We start from the raw sequence: 11405 nt of genomic DNA, 5'->3' as shown, positions 1-11405 counted from the left end.
TTAATCTAGTTTCCCACGCCCTCTTACTTCCTTTGCATCACAGCAGAGGGTACTTCAGACCTCTAAGGTGTTTGATTACAGCTATGGTCCCTTCTGTTAGTCTAGGATCTCCTATCCTCTAACTCCCTTTATATTCCCTAGGATTGTCTTTGGGACTGTTAAAAGTGCTTAGTTGCAACTGTGGTCCCTTTTCTTAGTCGAGGGTCCCATCCCTTCCTACTCACTTTGCATTACTTGGGAGTGGATTTGGGACTACTAAATTGTGCTCATTTACAACTGTGGTCCCTTTTGTTAGTCTGCGGTCCTGTGTCTTCCAACACCTACACACAGCACAGGCTACTTAGGACTGTTAATGTGTTTAATTTTAGAACCTGTGGTTCTGTTAGAGGATCCTAGTATTCTCCAACTCCCTTTATATTACAGCAGAGGGCGTTGGGACAGTTAATAGACTTAACTGTAGCTACGGTACCTTCTGTTAGCCTAGTATCCCAGGCCCTCCAACTGCCTTTGTGTTACCTGGGAGTGTATTTGAGACTGTTGTATCACTTAATTGCAGCTGTTGTGTCTTCTATTAGTATAGTTTCCCATGCCCTCCTATTCAATTTACATTACAACAGAGGGTCCTTGGGACTGTTAAGATGCTTAATTGCTGCTCTTGTACCTTCTGTAATTCCTAGGATCCCATCTCTTCCTACTTTCTTTACATTACCCGGGAGGATTTTTGAGAGTGTTAGAGGGGGCTGCACCACTAAATTGAACAACTTGTTAGTATAGTTTCCCATGCCCTCCTGTTCTCTTTGAATTACAACAGATGGTACTTGGTGTTAGAATATTTAATTGCAGGTATGGTCCCATCTGTTAGTCTAGGACCTCATTCTCTTCTCCCTTTACATTACTGGGAGATTTGGGAATGTTAACGTGTTTAATTACAGTTGTCCCTTCTGTCAGTCCAGTTTCCAGTCCCTTCCAACTCCCTTCGCATTATCAAGAACAGATTTGGGCCTGTAATGTGCTCATTTGCAGCTGTGCTCCCCTCTGTTAGTCTAGCATCCCATGCCCTCTAACTCCTTTTCCATTACAGCAGAGGATCTTTGGGACTTTTAATGGGCTTAATTGCAATCCTAATCCCTTTTATTAACCTAGGATCCCACATCCTCCAGCTCACCTTGCATTACCTAAGGATGTATTAGGGACTGTTTAAATGCTCAGTTGGAGCTGTGGTCCCTTTTGTGTGTCTATAATTTCCCATGCCCTCTTACTCTTCTGCTTTATAGCAGTGGGTACTTGGGGATGTTAAAATACTTAATTGCTGGTGTAGTAACTTTCATTGGTTTAGGATCCCATCCCCTTCTACTCCCTTTACATTACCTGGGAGGATTTTTGAGACTGTTTAAGTGCTCATTTGCATCTATGGTGCCCTCTGTTAGTCTAGGATCCAATGCCCTCTAACTCCCTTTGTATTACAGCAGATGGTACTTGGTATTGTTAATGTGCTTAAGTACAGGTGTGATCCATATTGCTAGTCATGACCACCTCCTCCCTTTATATTAGCTGGGAGCAGATTTGGTACTGAAATATGCTTAATCACAGCTGTGTTCCTTTCTGTTAGTTTAGGATTCCTATACCTCCAACTCTCTTTGTATTATAGCAGAGAGTACTTGGACCTGTCAAATGCTCTGCTGCAGCTATGGTACTTTCTGTCTTGTAGGATATCATGCCCACCAGCTCCCTTTACATTATCTGGGGGTATATTTGGGACAGATAAACTGCTTAATTTTAGCCATGGTTCCCTTGTTAGTATAGTTTTCCATGTACCTCTGTCTTTGCATTATAGCACAGGGTACTTGGAATTGTTAAAGTGCTTACTTACAGCTGTGGTCCCTTTTGTAATTTAGGATCCCATGACTTTCCACCCCCTCTACATTACCTGGGAAAGTATTTGGGACTGTTAAGGTGTTAATTGCAGCTGTGGTCCAGGATCCCATCCCCTCTACTTTCTGGGACTGTTAAAGGTCCCATTTGCAGGTGTGGTCCTTTCCGCTGGTCTGGGATTCCATGCTCTTCAAGTTCATTTGGATTATCACCCAGAGTACTTGGGACTATGAATATGCTTAAATGCAGGTTTGGTCCCCTTCTCTTAGTCTAGGATCCCATGCCTTCTAACTCCTTTTACATTACTTGGGAAAGTACTTAGGACAGTTTTTGTGTTGAGTTACAACAGTGGTTCCTTTTTTAGTCTATGATCTCATTCCATTTCCCCCAACTCTCTTTGCATTACCGCAGAAGATACTTGGGACTATTAAAGGTGTATCCCACTCACACCCTGTTAGCATTATGGTAAGGGATGCTGAACACCAAGCCCCCCCCCTTTTGTGCATTGTTAAAGTGCATAATTGCATTTGTTCCTTTTTCTCTGCACTAGATAAGATTTCACTAATTTCCCTTATATTCAGCAGTGGATGCACTTTATTTAAGACCTTTGTACTAGGATAAAGTGAACCATGGTAATTGACCACACTGTGTCTTTCATTTAAGTTCCTTGTACTCTCTTTGTATTAATTACCTCACTTTTTTCTGGAACTATTTGTGTGCAAAATCCTTCTCTTCAAATTAATTTCCCACTCTTTTTATATTACATCAGAGAATGCTGGTATCTCAAAGTTCTTTTCTTGGGATTCTTGATGTGCATATGCCCTCTTGATAAGCTAATATCCTTACTTCTTAGTACTATACCAGAGGGTACTGACCACCTGAAGTCTTTCTGTTGGACAGTTAATGTGCCCAATTGCACTAGAATCCCAGCCCCATCACACCTTCTCCGTGTCAGGGGTGTTGACCAACTATGACTGCTTTTCCTACACAGTTTATTTTTTTTCCCTACACAGTTTAAATGTGCATAATTACGGTAATCCATGCTCCCTTATGTTAGAATAGGATCTCATCTCCTTGCCCCATTTACATTATTGCAGGGGCTTCCGACTAGCCAAGATTCACTCTCTTGAACTGTTAATGTGCATACTTACATTTGCTCTTATCTGTGCACCAGGTAAGGATCCTCCCCATACTATTGATATTCCAGCAGGAGGTACCTACTACTCAAGATTTTATACACTAAAACAGTTAATGTGCACAACCTTCCTTGTCTTGTACATATTCAGTTGTCCATAACTGTGCCTTTTAGTTCAGGACTTTGCACTTATTGAAGCAGAGGTGACTGATCACTTTAGAGCCTTTCTCTTGGGACTCTGGATGTGTGTAGTTTCAGTTGTCCACTGTCCTTTGAGTTAACTTGGGTCCCTGACTCTTCACAGCCTCTAAGCTTTACTGCATGGGATACTGTCAATTTAAGGCCCCTTTCTCAAACAGTTAATGTGCATGATAACAATTACATTAGGATTCTTCCCCTTTACACTGCCTTTGAAGTATTACAGAGAATTCTGACCCATAAGGTCCCCATTTCTTGGCCTGTTGAGGTGCATGATTGTATTTGTCTGGATTTCTGTGTACTAGAGAAGAACACCTCTCCATACTCCCTTTATTTAATATTATGCAGGGAGTGGCCCCTCTACAAGGCTGTTACACACTTGAACAGTCAAGGAACACAACTGTAACTGACCACAGCTATGCACCATGGACATTAATGTGCCTAATTGCACATGGCTCCTTCCATCGAATAAGGTACTACTGTCAGACCCCTTTTATAATAAAGCAAGGATACTGGTCACTAAGGCCTTTTTTCATGGCTTGTGATTAGGCCTAATTGTATTTGTACATGGTCTTGTACACTAAATAAGGACACCCCTCTCCCCACTCCCTTTACCTTTTAGCAGGGAGTGCCCATTACTTTGAGTTCCTTATATTTGTACAAGGTACATGGTTTTAATTAACCATACCATATCCCTTGAACATTAATGTACATAATTGGAGTTTAGTTCATCCTACCCTGTTGTATGTCTTTGCAATATACCAGGGTTGCTGGCCCCTCACTTTTCCTATTAATGTGCATAATTGTATTTGTCTGGGTTTTTATGCACTAGATGGGGAGACATCCCCACACCCCTACTTCTAAGCCTTCCAGTAGGTGGTGCCCACTGCTAAGACATTTACATTTGGATAGTTAATGTGCAGAGTTTGTAGTTTTCCACAACCTTATCACTTCCAGAACTCATACCTCTTTGCACTGCTGCAGGGAATACTATTTTCTCCCAAAGTTCCTTCTAGCAAACTGCTAACATTCATAATTGAAATTATCTGTTGTCCTACAGCCTCACCTACCCTTTGCAGTACAGCAGAGTGTGTTGATCAACTAAGGTCCTCTTTTGACGTTAATATGTGCCATTGGATTTTTTCCTGTTTTGTGCACTCAATAAGGACCCTACCTACTTCTTAGCGTGTTCAGCAGGTAGTGTCCACTACTTAAGACTCTTTCACTTGAAAAGTTCATGTGTAAATGTAGTTTGCTAAGAATGCCTTATGCTAGAACCCCTGTACCGTCTGAGTTGGAGTAAGGAGATGCTATTTACCTAATGCCCTTTCTTTTGGACTTTAATGTGTATAATTGCAATTGTCCATCTTTTCTAATGGACTAGGATTGCATCCACTCAAACAACTTTTGCACCAGGGGCATGTTAACCATAAATGAGCTCTTCTCAAGATTATTTATATACATACTTGTATTTGTTTGTGGATCTGTGCAGTGTGAAAGGATGTTCTATGCCCCTACCACTGCCTTTGGATTGTTGCTGAGGAGTGCTGTCATGACCTCAGCTCTTGGACAGTTGATATGCACCACTAGCAATGATGGGACCTATGTACCCCCTTTGTATATTTTAAGGGTACTAGGGCCCCTCTCTTTTGGGCTGTCAGTGGGCGATTATCTATGTTCCCTTCTGTTAGATTTAGGATAATGTTCCCTTAAACTCCCTTTGCATTACTACAGGGGTTGCTGACCACACAAAACTTCCCCTGGGATTGTTAATGGGCACAATGCCATTAGCAATGGGTTTTTCCTTCCTGGCCTTATTAGGCAAACACTCCCATCTGCATGGCATAATAGAGTATAAACATTGTAATATGCCGAAAACTTGTCTGTCAAATAGTAACTCATATTACCTCTCCTTTTGTATTGCTCCTATGTATAAAATTCCAAATAAGTCCTGGTCTTCCCTTTATCTTCCCTTTTCCCCACGCTCACGCTTGGACACTTCTTATGGACTATTCTCACAGTTTCAAGTGTTCATGTATTCAGCCATGAAATAAGATTGTCCCCCCCGCCTCCAAACCCCTGCCCCTTTTGCATTATTGCTGGGGAATGTTTACTGGGTAAGGCCCTTCTCTTGGACTTAAAACATTAACAATCCCTGCTGTCATTGCCTTACCCACTTTATATTGCTGTAATGCCTCAGTTGCACCTTCCTTGGTCCCAGCCATCAGACATGGACCCCTCCATTTTTTTGCATTACTTCTGAGTAGTGCTGACTACCCAAAGTCCCTTCTGTGTTATTAACACAGTGCTGATTATCACATTTTTCATCTCATCAGCCCAAGATTTTCCTACCACTTTGATGTTATGTGCAGCATTGACTACCAAAAGCAGACCTGAATTAGGTGGATGGGCCTTCACTCCTTTTTCTGCATTTGTTAATGATCCTGATTCCAGTTGTCACATTCTGGGACAGGAACTGTCCCTGCCCACCTCTGTTACTACTTTACTGAGCAAAATGCTCAAGGCAAAGTCAGGCCTAGAAAGGTGGATTGCCACTCTTTATTTTGGATTTCCAATATAAGTATCAGTTGAAAATTGTCTACCCAGGAAGAAAGGTTAGCACCTTCTGTGCATTCTTCCTTCCAGAGCAGATTGCCTGGCCAAGAATCTCTCTTCTCTTGTATATTGCTATTTTACAGTGCCTGTTGCTAGGTACAATAAAATGCTGTTTGCAAGATGGAATTTTTATTTATTTATTTATTTATTTATTTATTTATTTATTTATTTATTTTTGCAAGATGGAATTGTAAACCTGGTCATTTAATTTTCGAAGTCCAAAAACCCATTTATACCGTGTACCTGATGACCAGTGTCTCTCATTTTACTGAGGGTGGTGGGTCTGTGGATACACATTGTGAATATTCCCAAGAGTTCTAGAATAGAACTCTTAAGACATATATCTTTAGGCTCTACCACCATTTAAAAATCATTATTTGGGCTTTACCACCATTCACTTTTAGAAAAACTACCTAAACTTTCTAATCCTTAAATTTCTTCATCTGGAGCATCAACCTCCCCACCCTACTTATTTAAAGAAGATTGCCGTAAAAGAATGAAATGAGAGAACATATGCTGAGGCACTTTTGAAAACCATAGTTCACCTTGATTAATGTATTACATAAATAAAATGTATCCTGTTTAATTCTGCTAATTTAAAGTAGCTGTAGCGGGATCCCTGGGTGGCGCAGCGGTTTGGCGCCTGCCTTTGGCCCAGGGCGCGATCCTGGAGATCCGGGATCAGATCCTGCGTCAGGCTCCCGGTGCATGGAGCCTGCTTCTCCCTCTGCCTGTGTCTCTGCCTCTCTCTCTCTCACTGTGTGCCTATCATGAATAAATAAAAATTTAAAAAAAAATTAAAGTAGCCGTAGCACTACACTGAAGCAAGGACTTAGAAATGATGGGACCAATTTCCCTGTTATGTATTAAAGGAAAAATAAGCCAAGATCTAATCATTCTTCTGGACATACATTTCAACAGTGAGATAGCTTCCTGGTAAAATGAATAATATCCTAGCCTCTAGTGTGCAGGGTGTGGCAGAGAAGTGTCTAATATGGAACTGCTGAAGCAAATAACTAGTTATCACAACAGCAGTTCTTTGTAATCACTGAAAAAGAATACTATTCCTCTGACAAGGATGTCAAAAGATCCGCCCAGCTCAGGGTTGCAGTATGCACTACTAGCTCCTTGGACAGCTGTGAGAAGAGTCTCTGGCTCTTTAGAATACTGTAAGTACTACTTTGTAGCTATTAAGTAATCTTTCCCCTGTTCTATTTTCTTTCTCTTAAATGCTAGTGTAGAAAAGTCAGAGGGTCCTCCTGTAAGTTTCCTTCCTTGTTCCTACCTCATCTGCAATTATATATATTTATATGTATATAAAATATATCCCCATATGAGTTAACAGATATTGTATACCCTGCCCTATGCTAGGTCACACTGAAGTGAGGGGTAGAAACGATGTGGTCCTATATAACCTCATTCTTGCGCTGGTGTATTGCTGAGGAGCTAATATAAGCACACTTGAAATACCTTTAGGAAATGATAATCAAGTGCTACAGTGTGTGAATTGTAAGTTATAGAGTTTTAAAAAGGGAGCTCACTAAGGTTTGAAGTTAGTTGGATAAACTTAAAGAGTGAGGTGGGTTTACTTTATTGCAGCAATATATGTAGTCCAGTTGGTTTATTTTAATGTAATTTGTAATTATAATTATTGTATTCTCTTTTGGAAGTATGAAAAGTGAAGAGATAAAGCCTGTCTGTCATATTTGGCTATATGACAAGGCTGGGAAATTGTTCATTGTTAAATCTCATTACAAGCTTGAATTTTTCAAGGTTCAGGGATTGGGGGTATAATTTTGATATGTTGGCTTTTTGTATCTTTTTATTCTATCTCTGCTACAAAACAGTAGTAATGCCTGTTTAGTTTGAGATATTTATGGAACCTGTTTGGCAAGAAGGCAATAGAGAAGTGTAAGTTTTATAAGAAACCCATGACATTGCCTACTTATGGAGTTAATTATACCCTTTCCTCTTCACCTTTGTCAATGGATACCTTGGTAAGCTTAAAAGTTTAGCCTCCCTGATGTAAAATAGAGTCCAGCTGAAAAAAATATTAACATGAAACTTGAGACACTTTTTTTGGTGTACATCCATGCATCCTGGCAAGAATAAGAACCATATTAAGTGGGGCATGTCTTACTGCTCATTTTAATTCATATCCATATTTCCTCATGGCTCCTTTTCCACCAGTATCTAAAGACATCTCCTTGGTCTTACTGATTGGGGGCAGTATACAAATGGCCATGAGCCTTGGAAATGTGGTCTATGCCATTGTTTCTCAAACTGAAGTAATTTGTCAGGATAAAATGCCTCTTAAAGGAACATTTTTTGAGATACTAGAGAATATATGTTTTGAGGAACACTGACTTAAAGTTATTTGAAATGTAAACATGTTTTCCAGTTTTAAGGTATCATTATTAAAGATATACAATATTTTATATAATTTATATAGGATTTAGGAATCCATGAGGATATATCCACAAACCCCAGGGTTCTTATCGCCCCAAATTGAGAAACACTGGTTTATGCCTATGAGATCTTTTATTGTTACTAATCAAATTATTCTGTATTAATATACAACTATATTTTTTGGAATTTATTTTAAAGGGATGAATTCTGAGCTGGTTCTGTACCCCCATTCAAGAGGAAGGATGGATCAATTTTAAGTGGATTGAAGCCTGCAACAGACAGCATCATCCAAAGGTGAATCTTGGAGTTGTATTTCAATTCATTGCTTGAGATAAAGTCTAGCATTTGTAAATGGGATGCTCTGGAAATGTGGACATCTTCAAAATTGAAATAATCCTTGTGTTAACTCAACAAACTTTATTGGGTCACAAACTGGAATAAATAACGAAACCAAAGACATGATTCCTGTTAAGGAGGATGCCAAAATGAACAGATCATTATGGTGTTGGGCAATTTGATGTATACTATAAAAATGTTGGGAAATTCTATGGGGCACAGAGGAAGAGTGGAGGAAACACAGTTACTGAATAAAGTGATGGCTAGGGGATTCCCTTGGTCAGTTTGCTGATAGAGTACATAAGCTGAGGGCTTACAAACACTAAGCCAGTAGTATTTCTTGCTTTTTGCAAATGCATTTTAATGAAGCACATATTTTCTTAAATAGTGATCACTTTTTAAGATTTATTTATTTATTTATTCCAGAGAAAGCAAGAACATGGGGGCGGGGGCAGAAGGCAAAAAAAGAAGAGATAAACGCAAGCATATTCCACTATGAGCACAGAGCCTGACCTGGGTTTTTTCTTTTTTTTTTTTTTAATAATAAATTTATTTTTTATTGGTGTTCAATTTGCCAACATACAGAATAACACCCAGTGCTCATCCCGTCAAGTGCCCCCCTCAGTGCCTGTCACCCATTCACCCCCTCCCCCCGCCCTCCTCCCCTTCCACCACCCCTAGTTCGTTTCCCAGAGTTAGGAGTCTTTATGTTCTGTCTCCCTTTCTGATATTTCCTACCCATTTCTTCTCCCTTCCCTTCTATTCCCTCTCACTATTATGTATATTCCCCAAATGAATGAGAACATATAATGTTTGGCCTTCTCCGATTAACTTATTTCACTCAGCATAATACCCTCCACTTCCATCCACGTTGAAGCAAATGGTGGGTATTTGTCATTTCTAATGGCTGAGTAATATTCCATTGTATACATAAACCACATCTTTATCCATTCACCTTTCGATGGACACCGAGGCTCCTTCCACAGTTTGGCTATTGTGGACATTGCTGCTATAAACATCGGGATGCAGGTGTCCCGGCATTGCATTGCTTCTGCATCTTTGGGTAAATCCCAAGTAGTGCAATTGCTGGGTCGTAGGGCAGGTCTATTTTTAACTCTTTGAGGAACCTCCACACCATTCCATTGCACCATTTCACATTCCCACCAACAGTGTAAGAGGGTTCCCTTTTCTCTGCATCCTCTCCAACATTTGTGGTTTCCTGCCTTGTTAATTTGCCCCATTCTCACTGGTGTGAGGTGGTATCTCATTGTGGTTTTGATTTGTATTTCCCTGATGGCAAGTGATGCGGAGCATTTTCTCATGTGCATGTTGGCCATGTCTATGTCTTCCTCTGTGAGATTTCTCTTCATGTCTTTTGCCCATTTCATGATTGGATTGTTTGTTTCTTTGCTGTTGAGTTTCATAAGTTCTTTATAGATCTTGGAAACTAGTCCTTTATCTGATAGGTCATTTGCAAATATCTTCTCCCATTCTGTAGGTTGTCTTTTAGTTTTGTTGACTATATCCTTTGCTGTGCAAAAGCTTCTTATCTTGATGAAGTCCCAATAGTTCATTTTTGCTTTTGTTTCTTTTGCCTTCATGGATGTATCTTGCAAGAAGTTACTGTGGCCGAGTTCAAAAAGGGTGTTGCCTGTGTTCTCCTCTAGGATTTTGATGGAATCTTGTCTCACATTTAGATCTTTCATCCATTTTGAGTTTATCTTTGTGAATGGTGAAAGAGAGTGGTCTAGTTTCATTCTTCTGCAGGTGGATGTCCAGTTTTCCCAGCACCATTTATTGAAGAGGCTGTCTTTCTTCCAGTGGATAGTCTTTCCTCCTTTATCGAATATTAGTTGACCGTAAAGTTGAGGGTCCACTTCTGGATTCTCTATTCTGTTCCATTGATCTATGTGTCTGTTTTTGTGCCAGTACCACTGTCTTGATGACCACAGCTTTGTAGTACAACCTGAAATCTGGCATTGTGATGCCCCCAGCTATGGTTTTCTTTTAAAATTCCCCTGGCTATTTGGGGTCTTTTCTGATTCCACACAAATCTTAAAATAATTTGTTCTAACTCTCTGAAGAAAGTCCATGGTATTTTGATAGGGATTGCATTAAACGTGTACATTGCCCTGGGTAACATTGACATTTTCACAATATTAATTCTGCCAATCCATGAGCATGGAATGTTTTTCCATCTCTTTATGTCTTCCTCAATTTCTTTCAGAAGTGTTCTATAGTTTTTAGGGTAATCTATATCCTTTACCTCTTTGGTTAGGTTTATTCCTAGGTATCTTATGCTTTTGGGTGCAATTGTAAATGGGATTGACTCCTTAATTTCTCTTTCTTCAGTCTCATTGTTAGTGTATAGAAATGCCATTTCTGGTCATTGATTTTGTATCCTGCCACGCTGCCAAATTGCTGTATGAGTTCTAGCAATCTTGGGGTGGAGGCTTTTTGGTTTTCTATGTAGAGTATCATGTCATCGGCGAAGAGGGAGAGTTTGACTTCTTTGTCAATTTGAATGCCTTTAATGTCTTTTTGTTCTGACCTGGGTTTGATCCCACCACCATGAAATCACGACCTGAGATGAAACGAAGAGTTGGATGTTTAAGTGACTGTGCCACCCAGGTGCCCCTAGAGTGAGTCACTATTTTTTTTTTTTTCATGGATTTGGGGTCAGAAGGAATGAGATACTGGCAAACTTCCAAGTAAGTTCTGAACTGAGAATAAGAACACCTAGTATTTGATTCTGACTTCATCCTTGATCAATTCACCATACATTGAAACTTCAGTGTCTAGGGATGGCTAATGAATTAAGACAGAGACTTGATTATCT

Source organism: Canis lupus, chromosome X (genome assembly GCF_003254725.2).
Source record: "Canis lupus dingo isolate Sandy chromosome X, ASM325472v2, whole genome shotgun sequence".
NCBI lineage: Eukaryota > Metazoa > Chordata > Mammalia > Carnivora > Canidae > Canis > Canis lupus.
Note: the sequence above shows the minus strand (reverse complement) of the source record.